Genomic DNA, 13,047 nt, shown 5'->3' with positions numbered 1-13,047 from the left:
AATATACTCCAGCTGTCGTCCAATGACTACATTGAACATCATGTAGACCGCTTTGTGGTTGTCAGGCACGCGATCTTGGCTAAGCGAGTAACGCAGATTGGGTGATTGTCATGGGTCACCCCTTCATTCTGACTTAACTGAATTAAGTACGAAAGTATATCTTGGAGAAAAAGTAGGCGTGAATTGAATAAAAAAATAGTAGTAATTGTATTAATTCATGAAGAACAGCAGAGCTCTACACCTTAATCTATGGGGTGTAGAAATTCCACCGTAGAAAATACATAAGTGAAAAAGGTCTAGGCAAGGCCGTGAGGCCAGCCTTCAAACGTGTACAATGGTCTCTCAGATCAAAGTGATCAAAATATATTCCAAAGATCTAAAATAAGTCTCTAAAAGTAGTTTTTATACTAAACTAGTAACTTGGGTTTACAGAAAATGAGTAACTAAGTGTAGATAATGCAAAAATCCACTTCCAGGGCCCACTTGATGTGTTCTTGGGCTGAGCATTGAAGTTTTTTCGTGCTTAGGCTGTTCCTGGAGTTAAATGCCAGCTCTGGTGCCAGTTTGGGCGTTTAACTCCAATTCTGGTACCAGGTTGGGCGTTTTACGCCACGATGTTTTAGGCTGACTTTGAACGCCAGTTTGGGCCATCAAATCTCAGGAAAAATATAAACTATTTATATTGCTGGAAAGCCCAAGATGTCTACTTTCTAACGCAATTGAGAGCGTGCCAATTGGGCTTCTGTAGATCCATAAAATCCACTTCGAGTGCAGGGAGGTCAGAATCCAATAGCATCTGCAATCCTTTTTCAGCCTCTGAATAAGATTTTTGATTAGGTCCCTCAATTTCAGCCAGAAAATACCTGAAATCACAGAAAAATACACAAACTCATAGTAAAGTCCAGAAATGTGATTTTTGAATAAAAACTAATAAAAATATAATAAAAAATAATTAAAATATACTAAAAACTATGTAGAAAGAATGCCAAAAAGGATATAAATTATCCGCTCATCACAACACCAAACTTAAATTGTTGCTTATCTCCAAGCAACTGAAAACAAAATAGGATAAAAAGAAGAGAATATACAATGAATTCCAAACTTATCACTGAACTTAGTTCCAATTAGATGAGCGGGGCTTGTGGCCTTTTTGCCTCTGAACAGTTTTGGCAACTCACTTTATCCTTTGAAGTTCAGAATGATTGGCATCTATAGGAACTCAGAATTTAGATAGTGTTATTGATTCTCTTAGTTCAGTATGTTGATTCTTGAACACAGCTACTTTGTGAGTCTTGGCCACGACCCTAAGCATTTTGTTTTCCAGTATTACCACCGGATACATAAATGCCACAGACACATAACTGGGTGAACTTTTTCAGATTATGACTCAGCTTTGCTAGAGTCCCCAGTTAGAGGTGTCCAGAGCTCTTAAGCACACTCTTTTTGTTTTGGACCACGACTTTAACCGCTCAGTCTCAAGCTTTTCACTTGACACCTTCATGCCACAAGCACATGGTTAGGGACAGCTTGGTTTAGCCACTTAGGCTAGGATTTTGTTCCTGTGGGCCCTCCTATCCATTAATGCTCAAAGTCTTGGATCCTTTTTACCCTTGCCTTTTAGTTTAAAGGACTATTGGCTTTTTCTGCTTGCTTTTTCTTTTTCTTTCTTTTTTTTTAAATTTTTTTGCCTCTTTTTTTTCGCAAGTTTTGTATTCACTGCTTTTTCTTGCTTCAAGAATCAATTTTATGATTTTTCAGATTATCAATAACATTTCTCCTTTTTCATTATTCTTTCAAGAGCCAACAGTTTTAACATTCATAAACAACAAATTCAAAAATATGCACTGTTCAAGCATTCATTCAAAAAACAAAAAGTATTGCCACCACATCAAAATAATTAAACTAATTTTAAGATAGAGTTCGAAATCATGTACTTCTTGTTCTTTTGCAATTAAAAACATTTTTCATTTAAGAGAGGTGAAGGATTCATAGGATATTCATTGCTTTAAGACATAGACACTAGACACTAATGATCATGTAATAAAGACACAAACATAGACAGAACATAGAGCATATAATTCCAAAAATAGAAAAATAAGAACAAGGAAATTAAAGAATGGGTCCACCTTAGTGATGGCGGCTAGTTCTTCCTCTTGAAGATCTTATGGAGTGTTTGAGCTCCTCTATGTCTCTTCCTTGCCTTTGTTGCTCCTCCCTCATGGCTTTTTGGTCTTCTCTAATTTCATGGAGGAGGATGCAATGCTCATGGTGCTCCATCCTTAATTGCCCCATGTGAGAACTTAATTCTCCTAAGGAGGTGTTGATTTGCTCCCAATAGTCTTGTGGAGGAAAATGCATCCCTTGAGGCATCTCAGGGATTTCATGATGAGGAACTTCCTCATGCTCTTGTTGAGGTCCATGAGTGGGCTCTCTTGTTTGCTCCATCATTCTCTTAGTGATGGTCTTGTCCTCTTCAATGAGGATGTCTTCCTCTATGACAATTCCAGCTGAATTGCATAGGTGACAAATGAGATGAGGGAAGGCTAACCTTGCCAAAGTAGAGGGCTTATCCGCCACCTTGTAGAGTTCTAAGGATATAATCTCATGAACTTCTACTTCCTCTCCAATCATGATGCTATGGATCGTGATAGCCCGGTCTATTGTAACTTCAGACCGGTTACTAGTAGGAGTGATAGAGCGTTGAATAAACTCCAACCATCCCCTAGCCACGGGTTTGAGGTCAAGCCTTCTTAGTTGAACTGGCTTGCCTCTTGAGTCTCTCTTCCATTGAGCGCCTTCCACATAAATGTCCCTAAGGACTTGGTCTAACCTTTGATCAAAGTTGACCCTTCTAGTGAAAGGGTGAGGATCTCCTTGCATCATTGGCAAGTTAAATGCTAACCTCACATTTTTCGGACTAAAATCCAAGTAATTCCCCCGAACCATTGTGATCCAATTCTTTGGGTTCGGGCTCACACTTTGGTCATGGTTCTTAGTGATCCATGCATTGGCATAGAACTCTTGAACCATTAAGATCCCGACTTGTTGAATGGGGTTGGTGAGAATTTTCCAATCTCTTCTTTGAATCTCATGTCGGATATCCGGATATTCACTCTTTTTGAGCTTGAAGGGGACCTCAGGGATCACCCTTTTCTTGGCCACAACTTCATAGAAGTGGTCTTGATGCACTTTTGAGATGAATCTCTCCATCTCCCATGACTCGGAGGTGGAAGTAATTGCCTTCCCTTTCCTCTTTCTAGAGGTTTCTCCAGCCTTATGTGCCATTAATGGTTATGGAAAAACAAAAAGCTTTAGCTTTTCCCACACCAAACTTAGAATGGTTGATCGTCCTCGAGCAAAAGAAGAAAGAAATGAGTAGAAAAAGAAGAAATGAGGGAGATAGAGGTGAGGAGAGGGTTCAGCCAAGTGGGGTGTAATGTGTATGATGTGTGAAATTGAAGGTGGTAAGGAGGGGTATTTATAGGGTAAGGGAGAGAGGGTAGCCATGTATGAGGGGTTGGGTTTGGGAGGGAAATGGTTTGAATTTGAATGGTGAGGTAGGTGGGATTTTATGATGGATGGAAGTGAGTGGTGAAGAGGTTGTGGGGAAGAAGGTAAGATTTGATAGGTGAGGGGTGTTTGGGGAAGAGTGTTATGGAAATGTGTGAAGAGGAGAGAAGAAGGGGTGGGGTAGGTGGGGATCCTGTGGGGTCCACAGATCCTGAGGTGTCAAGAAATTTGAGTCCCTGCACCATTCTGGCATTCAAACGCCCATTCTGTGCCAAATCTGGCATTTAACGCCAGCTCTGCTACCATTTCTGGGGTTAAACGCCAGCCAGATGCCCATTTCTGGCGTTTAACGCCAGCCAGATGCCAGACAGCCCTTTCTGGCATTAAACGCCCAGAGTGCTGCCCATTTTGGCATTTAACGCCCAGAATGCTGCCAGGCTGGCGTTTAAACGCCCATTCTGCTATCCTTACTGGCGTTTAAATGCCAGTAAGTCTGTCCTCCAGGGTGTGCTGTTTGTAATGCTATTTTTCATTCTATTTTTGATTTTTCATTCATTTTTGTGACTTCACATGATCATCAACCTAAAGAAAACATAAAATAACAATGGAAAATAAATATAATTAAATAACATTGGGTTGCCTCCCAACAAGCGCTTCTTTAATGTCAATAGCTTGACAGTGAACTCTTAGAGAGCTTCATAGAGATTCAGAGCTTGACGATGGCCTCCCAACACCAAACTTAGAAGTTGAGTGTGGGGGCTCTATTTGAGTCTGTATTGAGAGAAGCTTTTAATGCTTCCTCTCCATGGTTATAGAAGAAGATCCTTGAGCCTTAAACACAAGGTAGTCCTCATTTAATTGCAGGACTAACTCTCCTCTATCTACATCAATCACAGCTCTTGCTGTGGCTAGGAAGGGTCTTCCTAGGATGATGGATTCATCTTCATCCTTCCTAGTGTCTAGGATTATGAAGTCAGCAGGGATGTAATAGCCTTCAACCTTCACTAAGACATCCTCTACAAGTCCATAAGCCTGTTTCCTTGAATTGTCTGCCATCTCTAGTGAGATTTTAGCAGCTTATACCTCAAAGATCCCTAGTTTCTCCATTACAGAGAAGGGCATGAGGTTTATCCCTGACCCTAGGTCACACAGAGCCTTCTAAAAGGTCATGGTGCCTATGGTACAAGGTATTAAGAACTTTCCAGGATCTTGTTTCTTCTGAGGTAATTTCAGTTGAACCAGATCATTTAGTTCATTGATGAGCAATTGGGGTTCATCCTTCCAAGTCTCATTACCAATTAACTTGGCATTCAGCTTCATGATTGCTCCTAGATACTGAGCAACTTGCTCTTCAATAATATCTTCATCCTCTTCAGAGGAAGAATACTCATCAAAGCTCATGATTAAAAACAGTAAGTTCAGTGGAATCTCTATGGTCTCTATATGAGCCTCAGATTCCTTTGGTTCCTCATTAGGGAACTCCTTGGAGGCTAGTGGACGTCCATTGAGGTCTTCCTCACTAGAATCACTGCCTTTTCTTCCTCACTAGGTTCGGCCATGTGGGACATGTTTATAGCCTTGCATTCTCTTTTTGGAATCTCTTCATTATCGCTTGGGAGAGTACTAGGAGGGAGTTCAGTAACTCTTTTACTCAACTGCCCTACTTGTGCCTCCAAATTTCTAATGGAGGACCTTGTTTCAGTCATGAAACTGAGAGTGGTCTTAGATAGATCAGAGACTATGGTTGCTAAGTCAGAGTGGCTCTGCTTAAAATTCTCTGTCTGTTGCTGAAAAGATGATGGAAAAGGTTTGCTATTGCCAAACCTGTTTCTTCCACCATTATTATTATTGAAGCCTTGATTAGGCTTCTATTGATCCTTCCATGAGAAATTTGGATGATTCCTCCATGAAGGATTATAGGTGTTTCCATAGGATTCTCCCATGTAATTTACCTCTTCCATTGCAGGATTCTCAGGGTCATAGACTTCTTCTTCAGAAGAAGCTTCCTTAGTACTGCCTGTTATAGTTTGCATTCCAGACAGACTCTGAGAAATCATATTGACTTGCTAAGTCAATATTTTATTCTGAGCCAATATTGCATTCAAAGTATCAATCTCAAGAACTCCTTTCTTCTGAGTTGTCCCATTATTCACAAGATTCCTTTCATAAGTGTACATGAACTGGTTATGTGCAACCATTTCAATGAGTTCCTGGGCTTCTGCAGGTGTCTTCTTCAGATGAAGAGATCCTCCAGCAGAGTGGTCCAATGACATCTTGGACAATTCAGACAGACCGTCATAGAATATACATATGATGCTCCAATCTGAAAACATTTCAGAAGGACACCTTCTGATCAATTGCTTGTATCTTTCCCAAGCTTCATAGAGGGATTCACCTTCCTTCTGTCTGAAGGTTTAGACTTCCACTCTAAGCTTGCTCAACTTTTGAGGTGGAAAGAATTTGGCCAAGAAAGCATTCACCAACTTTTCCCAAGAGTTCAGGCTATCTTTAGGTTGTGAGTCCAACCATATCCTAGCTCTATCTCTTACAGCAAAGGGAAAAATCATAAGTCTATAGACCTCAGGATTAACCCCATTGGTCTTAACAGTGTCACAGATTTACAAGAATTCAGCTAAGAACTGATGAGGATCTTATAAATGGAAGTCCATGAAACTTACAATTCTGCTGCATCAGAGAAACTAATTGAGGCTTAAGCTCAAAGTTGTTTGCTCCAATTGCAGGAATTGAGATGCTCATTCCATAGAAGTCAGAAGAGGAATAAAGTCACCAAGCATCTTCCTTGCATCTCCACCATTGTTGTTGGGTTTAGCCATCTCTTCTTCTTTTTCGAAAAATTCTATCAGGTCCTCTCCAGAGTGTTGTGCTTTAGCTTCTCTTAGCTTCCTCTTTAGAGTCCTTTCAGATTCTGGATCAGCTTCAACAAGAATGTTCTTATCCTTGCTCCTGCTCATATGAAAAAGAAGAGAACAGAAAAGAATAGGAATCCTCTATGTCACAGTATAGAGATTCCTTTATGTGAGTAGAAGAATAGAAGAGTAGAATGAAGAAGAGAGAAGATGAAGAGTTCGAACACAGAGAGGGAGAAAGGGTTCGAATTATAAGAAGAAGAGAAGTGTTAGTAAATAAATAAATAGAAAGAGATGAGAGAGAGAGAAATCGAATTTTAAATTAAAAAAAAGGAAAATATTTTTGTTTTTATTTTAATTATTGGTTACTATTCGAAATTTAAAAAGAGAAATAAAATAAAATTGGAATTTAAAACAATTAGTTATTTAAAAAGAATTTTGAAAAAGGGATTAGTAGTTTTCGAAAATTAGAGAGAGAGAAGGGTAGTTAGGTGGTTTTTGAAAAAGATATGATTGAAATAGTAAACTTTTAAAATCAAACAAAAAGTCAAGTAGTTGATTGAAAAAGATTTGAAAATCAATTTTTGAAAAGATATGAAGTTAGAAAAGATTTTGAAATTGATTTTGAAAAAGATATGATTGAAATTTATTTTGAAGAAGATTGAAAAGGAAATTTAAAAAGATTTGATTTTGAAAATTAAAGTTAATTACTTGACTAACAAGAAACTAAAAGATATGATTCTAGAATTTAAAGATTGATCTTTTCTTAATAGGCAAGTAACAACTTGAGATTTTTGAATCAAAATATTAAATATTAGTATTAATTTCGAAAATATGAAACAAAATTAAGAAAAAGATTTTGAAAATAAATTTTTAAAATTTTCGAAATACAGGAAAGAAAAATGAAAAAGATTTGATTTTTGAAAAAGATTTGAGAAAGATAGAATTTTTAAATTGAAGTTTTGACTTGACTAATAGGAAACAACTAAATTTTAAAAATGTTTGACCAAATCAATTCAAAATTTCGAAAATTATGAGCAAAATAAGAAAAAGATATAATTTTTTTTATTTTTTGAATTGATGAAGAGAGAGAAAAATAACTAAATGACACAAAACATAAGAAACTAAGATTAAATCAAATAATGCATTCAAGAACACTTTGAATGTCAAAATGAACATCAAGAACACTTTGAATGTCAAGATGAACATCAAGAACATGTTTTTGAAATTTTTTTTAGAAAAGAAAAACATGCAAGACACCAAACTTAAAAATTTTTATTCTAGAGACAATAATAATCCAAGAATGCATATGAAAAATAAGAAAAGATACAAAACCAGAAAAACACAAGATCAAACAAAGACAATCATCAAGAACAACTTGAAGATCATGAAGAACACATGCATAAATTTTTTTTCGAAAATTTAAAGAAAGATTAAAAAGATGTAATTGACACCAAACTTAAAATTTGACACAAGACTCAAACAAGAAACATAAACTTTTTGGTTTTTTATGATTTTATTGAAATTTTTTTTGTATTTATTTTTCAAAAATTATTTGGAAAAAGAAAATAAATAAATTCAAAATTTTTAATGGGAATTCTAGGAATCATGCAATGTTAGTCTAAAGTTTCGGTCCAAAAATTTAAACATGGCTAAATAGCCAGCCAAGCTTTATGTGAAAGCTTCGGTCCAAAAGATTAGACATGGCCAATGGCCAGCCAAGCTTCAGCAGAGCATTACATACAACAGCCATATTGATGGGAATCAAAAAGCTCCTGCAATGATAAGTGGAAGCCTCGGTCCAAAAGAATTTAGACATGACTTGATAGCCAGCCAGGCTTTAATAGATCATGATGAAACTCTAGAATTCATTCTAAAAAATTCTGAAGAACAAACATATTTTTATTATTTTTTTGTATTATTATTTTTTTTTGAAAATTTTTTGAAACTAAAAAGCTTTAAAAATAAAATCAAATTACCTAATCGGAGCAACAAGATGAACCGTCAGTTGTCCAAACTTGAACAATCTCCGGCAACGGCGCCAAAAACTTGGTACGTGAAATCATGATTGTTCGTTCCTGGATATAGCGCCAAAAACTTGGTGTGGGAAAACATGATCTTAAGACTTCTTACACAAATTCGCGTAACTAACCAGCAAGTGCACTGGGTCATCCAAGTAATAAACCTTACGTGAGTAAGGGTCGATCCCACGGAGATTGTCGGCTTGAAGCAAGTTATGGTTATCTTTGTAAATCTCAGTCAGGCAAATTCAAATGGTTATGAGGTTTTGATAATTAAAACATAAATAAAATATAAAATAAAATAAAGTTACTTATGTGATTCACTGGTAGGAATTTTAGATAAGCGTATGGAGATGCTTTGTTGCTTCTGAACCTCTGCTTTCCTACTGACTTCTTCCAACCATGCGTTACCTCCTTCCATGGCAAGCTGTATGATCCTCTTGGATGAAAACAAATCCATATGCGCTGTCACCGCACGGCTAATCATCTGTCGGTTCCCGCTAGCATCGGAATAAGACCATTGTCTTTTTGCACACTGTTACTGCGTCCAACATTCGCAAGTTTGAAGCTCGTCACATTCATCCCTTCCCAGATCCTACTCGGAATACCATAGACAAGGTTTAGACTTTTCGGATCTCAGGATTGCTGCTAATGATTCTAGCCTATACCATGAAGGTTCTAATCTCAGATTCAAATGCTCTGTTGTCAGGAGAGACGATTTGAATCATGATTAGGGACCCAAGAGAATATACTCCGGCTGTCATCCAATGACTGCATTAAACATCATGTAGACCACTTTCTGGTTGTTAGGCACGCGATCTTGGCTAAGCGAGTAATGAAGATTGGGTGATTGTCACGGATCACCCCTTCATTCTGACTTAACTGAATTAAATACGAGAGTATATCTTAGAGAAGAAGTAGGCGAGAATTGAATAGAAAAATAGTAGTAATTGCATTAATTCATGAAGAACAGCAGAGCTCCACACCTTAATATATTGGGTGTAGAAACTCCACCGTAGAAAATACATAAGTGAAAAAAGTCTAGGCATGGCTGTGAGGCCATCCTCCAATCGTGTACAATGGTCTCTAAGATCAAAGTGATCAAAAGATATTCCAAAGATCTAAAATAAGTCTCTAAAAGTAGTTTTTATACTAAACTAGTAACTAGGGATTACAGAAAATGAGTAACTAAGTGCAGATAATGCAGAAATCCACTTTCTGGGCCCACTTGATGTGTTCTTGGGCTGAGCATTGAAGCTTTTTCGTGCTTAGGCTGTTCCTGGAGTTAAACGCCAGCTCTGGTGCCAGTTTGGGCGTTTAACTCCAATTCTAGTGCCAGTTTGGGCGTTTTATGCCAAGATATTTTAGGCTGACTTTGAACGCCAGTTTGGGCCATCAAATCTCGGGCAAAGTATAAACTATTATTTATTGCTGGAAAGCCCAGGATGTCTACTTTCCAACGCAATTGAGAGCGCGCCAATTGGGTATCTATAGCTCCAGAAAATCTACTTCGAGTGCAGGGAGGTCAGAATCCAACAGCATCTGCAGTTCTTTTTCAGCCTCTGAATCAGATTTTTGCTTAGGTCCCTCAATTTTAGCCAGAAAATACCTGAAATCACAGAAAAATACACAAACTCATAGTAAAGTCCAGAAATATGATTTTTGAATAAAAACTAATAAAAATATAATAAAAAATAATTAAAATATACTAAAAGCTATGTAAAAATAATGCCAAAAAGAGTATAAATTATCCGCTCATCAGCCAACTTTAGGCCAAAACCTTTAAAATTAGTGCTCGGTTTTCAATTTCTAATTTATTTTTATCTTTCCAAATTAATAAATTCAGTTTTCTAATTTTATTTATTCATACATAGTATCGGACAGACTTAAGCTGGTACTGCCGATTAAATTACCGATATGCGTTCTTACGCATTTTGTTTTGCAGAAAATTACATTTTCCCACTCGAAAAATTTACTGAATCTGAATTTTACCTTTAAATTTTCTAATTAATATTTTTAAATTTTTGAACCTATTTCGAACAATTAAATTATTATTTTATTTTATTTTAAACGGTTAATTTGATTCCAGTGCTTACATTCTCCCTTCCTAATTAGAAATTTTGCCCCAAAAATTTGGAGAGTGGTTCTTCCCTTCTCAATGTATCATATCCTCATAACCTGTCTACTATCAGGGTTCGGTCAGAGTTCGGTTCATCTCTTAATGAGTTAACGGTTAAAAAATCATCCTCTTAAAATTTGGGCTTACCCATCATCATCATTAAAGGTTTCCTCATCTTGAACCAACTTCACACCATTCATTTTACCATTCCTCAACATCAACTCAAATTTCTATTTACATACTTCATTCTTATTTACAACGTTATATCTTAACCGAATTCAACCCTGCGCTATACCCATCTGTTTCACTCTTAGCTTCCTTTAAATATTTCTCAATAACTAATCAAACATCACGTTCATCTTTCCATTTATAGAACCTTCCATAACTCCCAATCAAAATCATAACTTAAAATTTCCAAAACTCTTTAAGTTCTTAGAAATTTCGGCAAAACCTCCCATAATATTTATCCTTCTAACACAACATTCTTACACTCACTTATCACCTAAATCCAATTATACACCTATACTCATTTTCACAACCAGTTCAGGATCAATCTAATCTCACAGCAACAATCAAACTCAATTACCCGGAACTAATCATTTGCATTAATCTGCTAACCTTTCAGCTATTCAGAACCTAAAGTATTTTTAATTATCCCTTACTACTCCGCGTTGCCATTATCCTATGTCAACGCTCCTGCAAGCTTCTGGTACGTTACTCTGATTTTTATCCACTAAGAATCCAATCATTCATCCTTAAGTACAAAACCATAACTTAACATAAATGAAAATCAATAACTTCCATTTATGACAACTAAAATCAGATGCCAATCAATGTTAAACCTAGTCAAATTCAAGCCTAACACATGCCCTACCTACCTCAATACTTAACAATTCACCATCTACCTAATGTTATCGCAAGTCACCATATACTCTGCTAGCTCTAACGGTAGTACTCTACGTGGCATAATTTAGTTCAGTTCTAAGTTTGGCACTCTCGGTCCTAAATTCTCATCTCTGCCATAAGCCACGAATAAACATAGTGATTTCATATCCTATATAGAGTTCAGTTACCATCTTTGTAATTGCCTCAACCTTGCTATTGAAAATGACCTGCATTCTAATTTATCCTACGAGGACAATCCTTGGCGATATGTCCAGGCAATCCACAAATATAGCATATACCTCTCCCTTTCGCTAGGGGATACTGGTCATAGTTGGTCTCTCTGAAGTTGCTTGACCTTGAGGATGCTGAGGGCATGTCAACCCCTTTTGAAATTTTGGCCCCTTGTCGGAAAATACTTTCCATGACCCTAGTTACTAGTACCACTACGAGCATCTTTCGCCAAAGCTGTCTTCTTGCCACATTCCTCCACAACTCTCGCCTTGTTCACCAGTTTAGAGAATCTCCTTATCTCCAATGGAGCTACAAAAATCATGATGTCATCCTTAAGTCCTCCTTTGTACTTGATACACTTTTAACTCTTATAGGACTCAAGAGAACCCTGACAAATCCTTGAGAGCCTACAAAGTTCCTCAAACTTGCTAGTATACTTTGCTACAGTCATGAACTGTTTCTTCAACTGCATGAGTTCCAACTCCCTAACCTCCCTCAAAGACTCTGGAAAGTACTTCTTGTAGAAAGCAGTCTGAAATAGCTCCCACGAAATGTCCTCATTCTATAGTTGCATCAGTTGGCACTCTCCCTACCACCAATGCTGAGCCTCACCCGATAACTAATACGCCACAAACTCCACAAATTGGTTTTTTGGAACATGCCGAGCTTTCAACACACGCTTCGTGGCTTGAAACCAGTTATCTACTTCAGTAGGATTTGTCGTTCCCTTGAAAGTCAGCGGGTTAGCCTTCAAGAAAGCAGTTAATGTCATCGAGACCCCACCTAAGTTGTTCCCAGTCCCTTCTCCATTTTTGTTTCTGATTGGTTGCCCTATCCGTTCCATAGCATGAGTAGTCACAACAGCACTCGCTTGCATCATGTTAACCAAGTTAGTCATTGCCACCATGAATTCAGCATGATTGTCCATCGATGGGTTACTCTCATTCTCTCTTCAGGTACGTGTTCGACTTCATTTGCGAGTGGCCATTTAGGGTCCTATCCACCCCAAACAGTCAATATCAAGGTGATCAGTCTCAATATCTCAAGCTCAGTACTTCAATTATCCCAAAAGGCACTCACAAACAAGCATGCTATGCATATCAAACAGATATCCTAAATAGATTGAAAGAAAAATGACCCAGAGTATGCAATGAAGCACAATCGGTCCATCCCTCAGGCTCTCGAGGACGAACTGCTCTGATACCACTAAATGTAACACCCTATCATCCTAAGCTTTACCTCTAGCCACAAAGCAAAGGGTGACAAAGCACCATGATAGTTCTAAAGCTCATGCAATAATATATATAATTAAGGAATATAATACACTAGAAGCCCGATGAAGGAATAAAATCTCAAAGACGCAGAAAACAGAGATACAAAAGCGTGAAGCGTTCACACATGATAACTAAATGCA

The sequence above is a fragment of the Arachis ipaensis genome, chromosome B03 (assembly GCF_000816755.2).
Source record: "Arachis ipaensis cultivar K30076 chromosome B03, Araip1.1, whole genome shotgun sequence".
NCBI lineage: Eukaryota > Viridiplantae > Streptophyta > Magnoliopsida > Fabales > Fabaceae > Arachis > Arachis ipaensis.
This window is presented reverse-complemented; position numbering follows the sequence as displayed.